The 14152-nt window shown below is 41.5% G+C and overlaps 1 long non-coding RNA gene across 1 annotated transcript; it reads right to left on the minus strand.

Moving 5' to 3' along the window:
* Positions 1-3900: 3900 nt before the first annotated feature.
* Positions 3901-13694, minus strand: LOC136150011 (uncharacterized). Its single transcript, XR_010659732.1, has 3 exons — positions 13666-13694; positions 7606-7665; positions 3901-4069 (listed from the first exon to the last, which is right to left on the minus strand). It is a non-coding gene; the product is annotated as an uncharacterized lncRNA (long non-coding RNA).
* Positions 13695-14152: the final 458 nt, after the last annotated feature.

The following is a 14152-nucleotide window of genomic DNA, read 5'->3' on the forward strand; positions in this document are numbered from 1 at the left end:
CCTCATAGTCTATGCCGTCACTAAATATCCCTCTGATTCTGTCCATAACCAAGGCCCTGAATACGTCCCTAATAAAGTCCCCTAAGTGCCCCTTAATGAACGGCCTTAACTGACTCTTGCCGAGGCCATCAAGCTATCTCTGAGGTCCTGACACTGTCTCTGAGGCCCTGATGCTGGCTCTAACGGCCTGACGCTGACCCTCACTAAGTCCTTGCCCAGGAGTTGTCCCAGGCTGCTGGGCAGCTTTCTGTTTTCCTCATCTCTCGCCAGCTGCCAGCCATTGGCCATTCTATGATTCTGCGATGCGGTGGGTCCACACAGGGTGTGTCTGAGGAGGCCTACCTGCCGGAGGACGGTCACGGCCATCCCACCCTCCAAGGGACAGTGACTCGGGGTGGGAATCTCTCAGCCAGTGTCTGACCTCAGGTTCTGTGTCGCTATTTGTTGTAAAACCCTTGGAGTTACTTCAGTAACATTTTTAAATGGATCTTCCCCTTGGCATATTTATAAGATAAATTTTTACTGAAATAAAATTCAGGAACATTATTATAATGAGCAGGAAGGCAAAGGATGCCCCCCAATGATCTATTACATGGATGATTTTACAGTTCTCATCAGAAAACACTCACTCTCGTCACCCTCTAGGCATCAGCACGAGATAGGAATCATCTGCATTCTTTATTTATCCCTCTGAATCTTTCAGAACCTTTCCTTCAGGAGAAATCTCTGGGCTCTTCAGGAACTGTGACTGGTGATGTCAGGTAAATCTGAGACTGAAAAGCAAGAGGAAAAGAGAAGGTGAGGAGATGAGAATTCTTGATGGAGAAGCAGGGGCATCCACATTCAAAGTCAACCTGAGAGTCTGAATTAGTATCCAGTGAAAGGAAGGGTCACCAGGACCTGGCCCCACTGGTCTTGTCACCTGCTGTGGGGACTGGAGCCACCCAAATTGCCCTGGCCACTTTCAGAGAAATAAAGAAGGTAGGAGAACACCAAGGGAGCCACGTGAGCCACATTGGAGAAGGTCGCTGCTATGAAGTAAGATGTACTTTTCCAGAAAGTGAAGGATGATCCCTTGGTTGTCAAAGACTTGCAAAGATTCCATGTTGTTTTGGAGACATGTTGAAGCCTCCAGTCTTTGAGGGCAGTTATGAGAAGGAACTGTGCTCAAAACCATCCAGCACTCACTCCTTGAGGGTGCTGAGGATGACCAGTGTCCAGCCCAAGGGTGTTGTGGGCCTAAAACCCCCTTATCATCTGGGGTGGGAGGGGCCCCACGAGCACCCCACTGGGCCAGCGGGTTCTCGGCTTGTAGGCTACAGACCTTTCTCAGGTACATGATCTGCAAACATCTTGTGCCATTTTGGATGGCAGATCTTTTTCCTTATTCCTTTTGTGCACAACACCTTTTGTTTTGAAGAAATCTAATTCATCTCTTTTGTCTTTTTTTGTTTGTGGTTTTGGTAGCAGATCTAAGAAATCATGGCCAAATACAAAGTCATGAAGTTTTTCTCTCATGTTTTCTTCTATGGGGTGTATAATTTTGGTTCTTACATCTAGGCCTTTGATCCATTTTGAGTTGATTTTGAATAGTGAGGGAAGTAGGGGTCCAACTTTGTTCTTTTGCATGTGGGATCTGGTTGTCCCAGCACCTGTATTAATTGTTTGGGAAAATATTTGCAAATGATGCCACCAAAAATGTCTAATTTCCAAAATACACAAACAGCACATGCATCTAAAACAAATAAATAAATAAATAATGGGCAGGTCTAAATAGACAGTTCTCCAAAGAAGACACACAGATGATCAACAGGCACATAAAAAGACCCTTCACACTGCTAATTATTAAAGCAATGCAAATCAAAACCACACTGGGGTATCACCTGATAGTCATCAGAATGGCATCGATAAAATGTCTACAAATAACAAACGCTGGTGAGGGGGTGGAGAAAGCGAAATCGCATACACTGTTGGTGGGAATTGATGCAGCCACTGTGAAAAACAGTATGGAGGATCCTCAAAAAACTAAAAAGCTGCCATATGAATTAGCAGTCCCACTCCTGGGCATATATCCAGACAAGACTATAATTAAAAAAGATACATTCACCACTATGTTCACAGCATCACTATTCACAACAGCAAAGATGTGAAACAACCTACCTGTCCAACAACTGATGAATGGATAAAGATGAGTGTGTGTGGCTGTGGTGTGTGTGTGTGTGTGTATATATATATACAGTCCGTGGGGTTGCAAAGAGTCGGACACGATTGAGCAACTTCACTTCATGAGGTACACACATTATTTAACTTTCTTGTGCAACCATGTGAAAGTAATTAATATCACAAAACTGCATAATTAAAATGAATTAAAAGGTTAATGCCACATTTTGTATTTTTAATGACAATGAGAAAAAAGTGTAGTGGTCGTAATTGTTACAACATAAATGAATAGTAAAAACACCCTTAGTGAGAAAAGCCATACCATAAAAGGTCACCAGATCCCATATTCATCTTGTCTGCTTTAAATCCATCAAGGCCGTCCAAATGAGGGCAAACTCAGGAATGGCTCCAGGAAAAGAAAACTGGATCAGGATGGAAAAAGGTATCTTCACACAGTTGGGGCAGCAGGTGAAAGTGCAAGTGGGCCTGTGTATTAAACTATGACACAGAAGTCATGATTTCCTCATGGGGGACTAGGTGTTGGATCCTCAGGAGGGTGTCACTGTTTTGGGTAAAACACACTGAACTGTGTGAATTGGCAAATATGAGTACTTTTTAGCATTATAAAAATATTCTGTACATTTTAAATTAGTGGAAAGTGAGTTACTTTTCAAAACAACCATGATAGTACCATTCAAGAAATCAGGTAAGACAGGCATCAGACTTTGTTATAGAGACCAAGACTTACCAGACCAAGTTCAACCAAAGTTGTGACACTTATTTCCCTTGTAGGAGTCCATACGTTGTTAGTATTAAGAGGCATCGTGGGAAGAGGGTGTTTGTAGCCACTAAGTCATGGGTCCTATAGATAATCTGGATTGCAGGAGAAACAGTGAGATTTTAGCTTCACAATCTTTTACATTATTTCAAAAAATACATTAAAAGATAAATTCAGCAAAAAAAAAAAAAACACACAAATCAATTTTTTTCTATACATGGATAACAAACCATCAAAAAGAATAAGAAAATAATCCCATTCGAAATTCAAGGAAAAAAAACTATCTAGGAATAAATTTAACCAAAGACATAAAAGACCTATAATCAGAAAACTATAGGGCATTGATAAAGATATTGAAAACAGAAAAAAAATATCCTATACTCATGCATCAGGAAAAATATTTTTAAAATATTTTCTACTGAGCCCAAGAGCCTAGAAGCCCATGCTCCACAGCAAGAGAGGCCACTTCCAAGAGAAGCCCCACAACCACAACTATAAAAACCCCATGCACAACAAAGACCCAGTGCAGCCAAAAATAAAAATAAAATAACTTTTAATAAAAGTCTATCAACAAAGAAAAACTAATGTGGACTTTATAAACTTAAAATTTTCTACTCTATGGAAGACCTTATTCAGAACACCAAAAGACAAAGCACATACTGTATGTATGCTCACTTACTTCAGTCATGTCTGACTCTTGGGAACCTATGGACTATAACCTGCCAGGCTTCTCTGTCCGTGGGATTCTCCAGGCAAGAATACTGGAGTCGGTTGCCACACCCTCCTCCAGGGGATCCTCCCAGGAAAGGGATCAAACCCGCATCTCCTATGTCTCCTGTATTTGCAAGTGGGTTCTTTACCACTAGTGCCATTTCCAAAACACATATCTGAAAAAGGATCTGACTTGAATTATACCAAACAACCTCTTTAAAATTTGGTAAAGATTGAAATACGCGCCTGGCCAAAGAAGATAGATAGTAAATAAGCATACAAGAGTACACTCAAGATGCTGGTGGAATGCATGTACAGTCAAATTTGGAAGACAGCTTGGCACTTTTCTCCAAATCTAAACAGTCTCACCTCAGGATCCAAGAAGTGCATCGCTTGTATTTAGACCACTGCTTTGCAAAACTGTGAAATAAAAACTAGCATCAAGTAATGTAATATTTAAAACCTTAAAGATATCAGGATGTCCTTCCATAGATGCATCCATCAGTAAACTAGGACACACACACGTCAAGGGGAGCACAGCACAGCACACCGTTTGACAAAAGGATTACTCTGGATTAATTTTAGAAAACAGCGGCACCAGGAGAATCTTAGAAAACCAAGTAGAAATGGCATTTTATGAAGCAGATTTACATTTATTAAGGCTATCTCCATCTGTAAGGGTATGTCCCTCTCTGGGACAGGAATTGGATGATGATAAAAGTCAAGAAAAGCTTGTCTAAGATGGATGTTAATCTGCAAAACCACCATACTCTTATTTACTGTGACTCACCTAATAAATCCCCTTAAATGTCTTCTTCCACTCCCTAACCTCCTTCGTTCATTCTTAGTTGATGATAGTGTTTAATGTAAAGTCTTGGACCATTTCTTGGACCAGTCTTGGAATGCAAAAGTCAGGAGATACCAGGAGTAACAGGCAAAGTTGGCCTTGGAGTACAGAATGAAGCAGGGCAGAGGCTAACAGAGTTTTGCCAAGAGAATGCACTGGTCATAGCAAACACCCTCTTCCAAAAACACAAGAGAAGACTCTACATATGGACATCTCCAGATGATCAACACCGAAATCAGACTGATTATATTCTTTGCAGCCAAAGATGGAGAAGCTCTATACAGTCAGCAAAAACAAGAATGGGAGCTGACTGGAGCCCAGATCATGAACTCCTTACTTCTAAATTCAGATGTAAATTGAAGAAAGTAGGGAAAATCACTAGACCATTCAGGTATGACCTACATCAAATCCCTTATGATTGTCCAGTGGAAGTGACAAATAGATTTAAGGGATTAGATCTGATAGACAGAGTCCCTGAAGAACTATGAATAGAGGTTCGTGACATTGTACAGGAGGCAGTGACCAAGACCACCCCAAAGAAGAAGAAATGGAAAAAGGCAAAATGTTTGTCTGAGGAGGTCTTACAAATAGCTGAGGAAAGCAGAGAAGCTAAAGGCAAAGGAGAAAGGAAAGATATACCCATTTGAATGCAGAGTTCCAAAGAATAGCAAGGAAAGATATGAAAACCTTCCTCAGTGATCAATGCAAAGAGAGGAAAACAATAGAATGGAAAAGACAAGAGACCTCTTCAAGAAAATAAGAGATAGCAAGGGAACATTTCTTGCAAAGATGGGCTCAATAAAGGACAGAAATGGTATAGACCTAACAGAAGCAGAAGATATTAAGAAGAGATGGCAAGAACACACAGAAGAACTATACAAAAAAGATCTTCATGACCCAGATAACCGTGATGGTGTGATCACTCACCTAGAACCAGACATCCTGGATTGCAAAGTCAAGGGGGCCTTAGGAAGCATAACTACAAACAAACCTACTGGAGGTGATGCAATTCCAATTGAGCTTTTTCAAATCCTAAAAGATGATGCTGTGAAAGGGCTGCACTCAATATGCCAGCAAATTTGCAAAACTCAGCAGTGGCCACGGGACTAGAAAAGGTCAGTTTTCATTCCAATCCCAAAGAAGGGCAATGCCAAAGAATGTTCAAACTACCACACAACTGCACTCATCTCACACACTAGCAAAGTAATGCTCAAAATTCTCTAAGCCAGGCTTAAACAGTACATGAACCATGAACGTACAGGTGTTCAGCTGGATTTAGAAAAGGAAGAGGAACCAGAGATCTAATTGCCAACATCTGCTGGATCACAGAAAAAAATAACAGAATTCCAGAAAAACATCTACTTCTGCTTTATTGATTATGCCAAATCCTTTGACTGTGTAGATCACAACAAACTGGAAAATTCTTAAAGAGATGGGAATAACAGACCATCTGACCTGCTTCCTGAGAAATCTGTATGCAGGTTGTTATGCCCGATGTCCGAATCCCCGAGCGGGAAGAGAGAAGGTTTCCGAGACAATGCAACTCGCAGGAAGGGAAGTTTATTACTGACTCGAGTCAGGACTCCCTGCCGCAACCAACGCAGTGGTGCGGGTCAGAGAGCCCCGAGCCCAAGCTGTTACACAAATTTATAGAGTGAGAAGCGGATTGGTTACACGTTTGCAAAACAATTTCATTGGTCAATACTTTCGCGCAGGCGGGACTTTCCTGGGGGTTTCCGCCCCATTCCTAATTTCCTAATTGGCAAACATCGGTGAAAGCTAATTGGTCCTAATTGGCAAACAGTGGTCATTGTTAAGCGAAAGCTACCTGATAGTAGGAAGGCCTCCTCCTAATCTAAGTTACGTTACTTCTGCTCGCCTCACACAGGTCAAGAAGCAACAGTTAGAATCAGACAAGGAACAAGGGACTGGTTCCAAATTGAAAAAGGAGTACATCAAGACAGTATATTGCTACTCTGTTTATTTAACTTATATGCAGAGTACATCATGTGAAATACTGGGTTGGATGAAAGACAAGCTGGAATCAAGATTGCTGGGAGAAATATCAATAACCTCAGATACACAGATGACATAACCCTAATGGCAGAAAGTGAAGAGGAGCTGAAGAGCCTCTCGATGAAAGTGAAAGAGGAGAGTGAAAAAGGCGTAAAAGTCAACATTCAAAAAACTAAGATCATGTCATCTGGTCCCATCACTTCATATCAAATAGATGGGGAAACAATGGAAACAGTGAGAGACTTTATTTTGGGGGGGCTCCAAAATCACTGCACATGGTGACTGCAGCCGTGAAATTCAAAGACACTTGCTCCTTGGAAGAAAAGCTATAACCAAACTACACAGCATATTAAAAAGCAGAGACATTACTTTGTTGACAAAGGTCCATATAGTCAAAGCTATGGTTTTTCCAGTAGTCATGTATGGATGTGAGAGTTGGACTATAAAGAAAGCTGAGTGCTGAAGAATTGATTCTTTTGAACTGTAGTGTTGGAGATGACTCTTGAGAGCCCCTTGGACTGCAAGGACATCCAACCAGTCCATCCTAAAGGAAATCAGTCCTGAGTATTCATTGGAAGGGCAGATGCTGAAGCTGACACTCCAACACATTGGCCACCTGATGTGAAGAACTGACTCATTTTATAAAACCCTGATGCTGGGAAAGATTGACGGCAGGAGAAGGGGATGATAGAGGATGAGATGGTTGGATGGCATCACTGACTCAGTGGACATTAGTTTGACCAGCTCTGGGAGTTGGTGATGGAAAGGGAAGCCTGATGTGCTGCAGTCCATGGGGTTGTAAACAGCTGGTCTCGACTGAGTGATTGAACTGAACTGAACTTGCACCATTTCAGGAAGTGATTCAGTTTTCCCACGTATCTTTCAAGTATACACGAATGCATGGCATATATTAAACCTCCGATTGTTTTTCTCCAGTTCATCTCCCTTTCATTATGAGGATCTCAATAAAGAACATCAAAGGGTAGAGGGAAAATTATCTTTTCTTTCATATAATGCAACACAGTAGTATTTAGACATACAAAGGAATGAACCACCAACCCATTTATTTAAAAAGCATGAATCTAACACTTACATTACTAAGTGAAGGAATCCGGCCTCAAGTGCTACACACTGTACAAACTTATATGACATTCTAGAAAAGGCAAAACAGACATGATAAACAGTTTATGGAATATGTGGCTGAGATATTTCACATGGTATTGTAGTGATGAATACCTGCCACTGTGCATTTGTCTAAGCACATAGATTTTTGTTTTTAGAACCCAACAAGTAAATTATTACCTATTCACATTCATTTATTTATTCCAGACTGGAATGCAGAATTTAACAAAGATCTAACTGATTGAGAAATGTATGTAAAACTTCAGGACTTACCCTGGTGGTCCAGTGGTTAAGACTCACATTGCCAATGCAGGAAAGGTGGGTTCAATTCCTGGTCAAGGATCTAAAATCCCACACGCCATATGCCACAGCCAAGAAATTTTTAAAAAAGAAGAAAAAGGAAAAAACCCACTCTTAGTGGGTAGGACAAAATGAGCTGACCTAAGTTCACTGTGGAAATGAATGGAATCTGCAGGCCAAAGGCAAAATGTACCATGCATAAACAATGGACTCTGTAAGTTCTTTCCTATGGGAGGTTGCAGCTAACAGGACTGAAACTACTGTATCAGTCATCGAATGGAACAAGCATTGAATTTGATAAATGACAAGTAGTGGAAGCCAGGTTTCTTACCACTGGAGAAGGAAGTTACAGGCAGACAAAGGGAGAAGATTACAATACCTATGTCAAAATAGATCAGGTTGGAGACATAACTGTAAACTATCTTTAGCCTAATACAGAAACACATAGCTCCCTGTGAAAATCTTCATAATTGTGTGTATGCATAGTCTGGGATACATGCATATGTATTTTCATGCATTGTCTGCTAAGAATAGTAAGTTCCCATATGCAAGTTTTTATTACCATTCTCTAGTAAAAAGGAATAAGTGTTCTTTAAATATGTGGCTGATACTAGGACTGAGACAGTAAATATGTAAAGCAAGATAATCTTAAAATACGAGAAGAAAGTACCAAAAAACTCCATGAAAGGTGAATTATGTAAAATAAAAACAGGAGAGCATAGGAAAAGCTCTCAATAGCCAAAGCAAGAATAAACTAAACAGCCTAATGAGATAGTGCTGGATTATAACTAAAAGTTTAAAATAATTTTCATGTGTCCAAATTTGTTTTTTAAAAAGTTACATAGGTTTTATGAGTAGTGCTGAATAAAAATCTCTATGCAGGAAGACTCTAAACAATTGATACAGACACTCAGCTGTCCATTAAGTATGTGAAGCTAACTCCCCTCTCCTCAAGTGTGGATCCTGCATTATGACTTCCTCCTTAATAAGGCACACAGGATGGACATGGGGAAAATCAACAATAAAGACAAATAACAAATGTTGGCAAAAATGTACAGAAATTGGAACTCCAGTTTTACTTGTGGAGATGTAAAACAGTGCAATCAATGTATGTAAAACTTCAGCACTTTCTCAAAAATATAGAAATGCAATTATCATATGTTTTGGAAGCTCCACTCCTAGACATACATACAAAGAATTTAAAACAGATGTTCAAATATTAAGTTGTACACCAGTATTCATAGCAGCACTGTTCTTAACAGCCCAAGGTAAAAACAATGAAAATGTCCACCAACAGGTGAATGAATAAGCAAAATAAGGTAAATTCATCCATAAAATGCATTACCCTGCCATATAAAGGCATCCAGTAATATATGCCATATAGTAAAATAGAGCCACAGCTGCAGAAAACAGTAGGGGGCTCCTCAAAAACAAACACAGAGTTAACATAGAACCCATCAATTTCCAGGGAATGCACCCAAAATATTTAAAACCAAGAACTGAAATGTATATTTGTATCCCATATTCATAGAAGCATTATTCACAGTAGCCAAAAGATGGAAGCAACACAAGCGTTCAACAGATAAATGGATAAGCGCAGTGTAGCATAAACACAGTGGAATATGATTCAACCTTCAAAAACAAGATAGCTGTCACACATGCTCTAATGTGAATGAACCTTCAAGTCATTATGTGAAGTGAAACAAGGCTGACACAAAAGGAAAAGTGCTCTATGATTCCACCAGTGCGAGATATCCAAATAAGACAAATTCCAAGTAGAATAAGGTAGCCAGGGATTGAGGGTGGTGAGAGTTTAATGGTTACAGTGTCACTTCGGGAAAAAGAAAAGATTCTGGAGACAAATGGTAAGGATATTTTTACAACCCGAGTGCAGTTAATGCTATAGAAGTATATACTTAAAATGACTCAAATGATAAATACTATATGTTTGTAATCACAATTAAAAAATGATACAGGTTATAACATGGAAAAGCACTGAAAACATCCTCAGTAAAAGAAGCCACACAGAAAAAGCCATGCAGATCATAGTCATCTTGTCACTTTAAATCCATGAAAGTTTTTGACATGAGGGAAAGCCCCAGTGGTGTTCCCAGAAAAAGAAAACTGCATTAGAATGGAGAAAGACATTTGACAAAGTTTCGGCAGCTGATGCAAGTTGAAGTGGTCCTATGGATAAGATTGTAATGTGGACACCATAACAATCCCCCATTTGGGGGTTATAGGCTGGTCCCCTGGAAAAGCGACCCTGTTTGGGGTAAAACATTGCATTTTTTGGTGTGAATATAGGAAACTTTGTACCTCTATTGAAACTTGAAGTTTTTGAAATTTTACTAGAAAGTTTCAGTACAACCATGTAAGTCACATGCCAGAAAATCAGAGATGGCATCAGACATTGCAAAAGAGTCCAAGACTTAACCAGACCAAATTCAACTAAAGTAGTGACGCTAGTTGCCTTGTAGGAGTCCACGTGGTATCCACACGGCATACCACATTGTACAGTCACCGTAGGAAGAGTAGCCACCATGCCTTGGGTGATGAGGATGGCCCTGATGGAACTGAAACTGTGAGATGTCTGAATTCCAGTTTTCCATGTAACACTAAACCCAAGCAACTGTCAGAACTATAGAGTGAATTCAGGGACTTCCCTGGCAGTCCAGTGGTGAAGATTCTGCACATCCACTGCAGGGGGGTCTGGGTTTGACCCTCGGTCAGGGAACTAAGATCCAACATGCTGAGTTGCATGGCCAAAAAATTAATCAGTAGAACTGCAAGATCATGTGTGATTCTCTACACTAATAATGAACTACCAGAAAGAGAAATTAAGAAAATAATCCCCTGTCCAATTGCATCCCCTCAAAACTAGAAATTTAACCAAAGACTTGAAAGAGCTGCAAGCTAAAAAACTGCAAGACACAGTGCTCAATTAAACTGAACAGATATGAAAAGACATCCCATGCTCATGGGTGACAATACCGTTAAAATCTCCATTCTAACCAAAGTAACGTACACATTCATGCAATCACTACCAACATCTCATTGACATATTTCACAGAAACAAAAATAATGTTAACATCCGTGTGGAACCACAAAGGACCCAGAGGAGCCAAAGTGACCCTGAGAAAAAAGAACAGGCTGGCAGCATCTCCATCCCTGACTTCAATCTGCATTACACACCTAAAGGCACCACAAGACATGTGGAACTGTATCAGAAACAGACACAGATACCAGAGAGCCCAGAAATAAATCTACAGGTTCACAGTAATCAATTTACAAGAAAGGAGCTAAGAGCATACATCCAGGAAAGGACAGTCCCCTCAATAAGCCATGCTGGGAAAAATGGACGCCACCATACCAAGGAACAACACTGGACACCATTCTGTACCACAGACAAAAACTGACTAAAAACCCACAACTTTCCACATCAAGCCCTAACTGTCCTGGGTCCTCTGAAGACAGACACTCAGCAACAGCCAAACACAGAAAGTTTCTTCCCAATTTTCCTCACCTTTTCCTTCAGCGGCACCACCTCCCTGCAGGTCCTGAGGAAACCGGCTCATGTCAAACTGAACTGAACCCCACAGTGTCCCAAAGCCAAAGCCCTAATGGGTCCTGAGGGGCCAGACTCCCATCACCCTGGATTGAACCCCAAAATGTATCAAAGCTGAAAACCCAGTGGGTCCCAAGAAGACCAGACTCCCATCAGCTTAAGCTGAACCCCACAACGTCCCAAAGCTGAAGCCCCAGTGGGTCCTCAGTGGCCAGACTCCCAACTCCCTGAACTGAATCCCACAATGTCCCAAAGCTGAAATCCCAGTGGGTCCTGAAAAGACCAGACTCCTGTCAGCCTGAAGTGAACCCCACGAAGTTCCAGAGCTGAATCACCAGCAGGTTCTGAGGAGACCAGACTCCCATCAGTCTGAACTAACCCCACAGTGTCCCAAAGCCAAAGTCATAATGGGTCCTGAGGGGCCAGACTCCCATCACCCTGGATTGAACCCCAAAATGTATCAAAGCTGAAACGCCAGTGGGTCCTGAGAGACCAGACTCCTGTCAGCTTGAACTGAACACCACAATGTCCCAAAGCCGAAGCCCCAGTGGGTCCTCAGTGGCCAGATTCCCATATCCCTCAACTGAAGCCCATAAAGTCCCAGAGCTGAAGCACCAGCAGGTCCTGAGGAGACCAGACACCCACTCAGGCTGAACTCACCCCACAATGTCCCAAAGCCAAAACACCAGTGGATCCTGAGGAGACCCATCTCCTGTCAGCCTGAAGTGAACCCCACAATGTCCCAAAGCCAAAACCCGAGCAGGTCCTGAGGAGACCAGACTCCCTGTCTTCCTGAACTGAATCCCACAACGTCCCAAATCTGAAATCCCAGTGGGTCCTGAGGAGACCAGACTCCTGTCAGCAGCCACAAGCAGCCAGGTGCTCAGTCAGAGTGGGATTTCCGCTTGGGGTGGGGGTGGGTCAGGGAGGCGGGCTCTCGCTCCCTGCCAGCCAATGAGAACTGCAGATCAAGCCTCCCTCACTCGCGCAGGCATAGCCAAATGAAGACTCCGCCCCTCAGGGCAGTTCTGCTAGGTTCATTGAACTATGGAAATTCAAACTGAAATATTGCCAATACCCAAAACTTCTCCAAAATAGTTAAGGAATAATTAACTCGAAACTGTATAGAATGAAATGTAGTCACCAAATTCACTCAAATTTATTAACAGATATTTAAATTTTGAAACTATCAAAATTGTGGACATAAACGTAGAAAATCTACATGCCCCTGGGTTTGACCTGTATATCATGAGCTTTGAGTTTTAACACACAAGCTGTCAGTCCACAAAAGAAAAATATTGTGGACTTTATAGAAATAAAGATGTCTATTCTGAAAGAACTCATTCAGAAAATCAAAATACAAGCCACAAACTGGAAGAAAAATATTTGAAAATTCATATCTGATACAAGATTTGGACACAAAATAGACAAAGACCTCTTGAACAACCTTATAAACAATAAGTAAGGATCTGAACAGACACCCAGCCAAAAAAAGTTATACAGATAGTACAAAACAGAAACACCCTCAACATCATACACCATTAGGAAATTAAAAATTAATGTCATGAGCTATCACACTATACAGTTGAAGCTTGGAGTCTCCCACAGCCCAAGACCCTTAATGAACATGCCTGTAAAGTTAACGTGTTAGTCACTTACTTCTGTCTAACTCTTTGCAACCCCATGGACCACCAGGCTCCTCTGTCCATGGGATCCTCCAGGCAAGAATATGAGAGTGGACTGCCACGCCCTCCTCTGAGGATCTTCCCCACTTAGGGATTGAACCTGGGTCTTCTGCTATGGGCAGACTGTTAACCATCTGAGCCACCGTGAAAGCCTGAACACGCCTGTACCCATAGATTAAAGCTTCCCCAACTTTGCAGTTTAGAGAGATACTGCTCTGGAAAGCTACGCGGTGTTCCCCATGGTTCTGGAAGTAAATACACTTTTCCTTCCCATGAGCTTTGGCTAGGTTGTATCTTCTGGCTCAACACCCACCAAGAGGTAAACTCACTTTCCTGGTAACATTTCTCCGTCCAGACTCCCAACCACCACTTGATACTAATTTTACAGTCAGTTGTCTTGCTTCCAATACATGGAAATCACGTTATTTTTCTGTGAGCAAATCTAGCTAAAGGCCAGAAACAATGTCCCTAATTTTACCTTGTGAAGCCAGTAGGTGTCAAGCAAACTCAGCTCTGTGGCTCCATCCAGTTCGATGCCTCCTTTTACAGAGAACACGTGCAAGGCTTTGAGGTTTTATTTATACCTCATTTCTGAAGGCCTTTAATACCTACAATAAATATACAAATGACTCATCAGTGCCACTTCTACTTTGAGGTTTAAAATCCTCCGAGTTTTTTCTAACATACTTATTCCATGCCTTGCATTTAAATCTTTGACCATACGTTGTTTACCCTGTGTCTCATCAGAATTTAGTTAGTTACACCATTTTCCCCTGAATAATATAGTATCATCACATAGAGTTCTTGCCAAAACTGGATTTGGCAAGGCAGGGCACAGGTGGGCCTAGGAGAAAGTCCGGGAGCACGACTACACTCTGGTGGAACCGAGATTCTAGTTGAGGGCACTGGAAGGAAACATCCAGCCTGAGGACAACCCGCTCACTTGAGGATCCAGGCCTAAGAGG

Source organism: Muntiacus reevesi, chromosome 18 (genome assembly GCF_963930625.1).
Source record: "Muntiacus reevesi chromosome 18, mMunRee1.1, whole genome shotgun sequence".
NCBI classification, from domain to species: domain Eukaryota; kingdom Metazoa; phylum Chordata; class Mammalia; order Artiodactyla; family Cervidae; genus Muntiacus; species Muntiacus reevesi.